Here is an 841-nt window from a genome sequence, read left to right as displayed (position 1 = left end):
TTGGGTTTCTTTGGATAAATACCCAGAAGTGGGAGTGATGGGTCCTTCTTTGTCTTGTTATAGCCTTTGCTTTAAAGTCTATTTTGTCTTATGTAAGTATTGTTAGAACAGCTTTTTTGTTTGTTTCCATTTTCATGAAATATCTTTTTTCATTCCTTTACTTTCAACCTGATTGTGTTTTTCAATTTTAGGTGGGTCTCTTGTAGGCAGAACATGTAAGGGTCTTGTGTTCTTATCTATTTAGCAACCCCATGCCTTTTGATTGAAGCATTTAATTTACTTACATTTAAGGTTATTGTTGATAGATATGTAGCTATGAAATTTTATTATTCATATTTTTATCTTTTTTATCCTTAAAGAAGTCCCTTTACATTTCTTGGTTTGGTGGTGATGAACTTTTTTATCTTTTACATTTTGGGGAAGCTCTTACCTGTCCTTTGATTCTAAATGATACCTTTGCTGGATAGAGCAATCTTGGTAGTAGGTCCTTGCTTTTCATCTCTTTGAATATTTCATGCCAATCCCTTCTGGCCTGCAAAGTTTCTGTTGAAAAATCAGCTGACAGTCTTATGGGAACTCCCTTGTAGGAAACTAACTGCTTTTCTTTTGCTGCTTTTAAGATTCTTGTTTGTCTTTAACCTTTGGCATTTTAATTATGATGTGTCTTGGTGTGAGCCTCTTTGGGTTCCTCTTGTTTAGGACTGTCTGTGCTTCCTAGGCTTGTATGTTTATATCCTTCACCAGGTTGGGGAAGTTTTTAATTAAGTCATTATTTCTTCAAATAGATTTTCAATTCCTTGCTCTGTCTCTTCTCCTTTTGGTACCCCAATAATGCAAATGT

This window comes from Hipposideros armiger, unplaced genomic scaffold (assembly GCF_001890085.2).
Source record: "Hipposideros armiger isolate ML-2016 unplaced genomic scaffold, ASM189008v1 scaffold_608, whole genome shotgun sequence".
Taxonomy (NCBI): Eukaryota; Metazoa; Chordata; class Mammalia; order Chiroptera; family Hipposideridae; genus Hipposideros; species Hipposideros armiger.
This window is presented reverse-complemented; position numbering follows the sequence as displayed.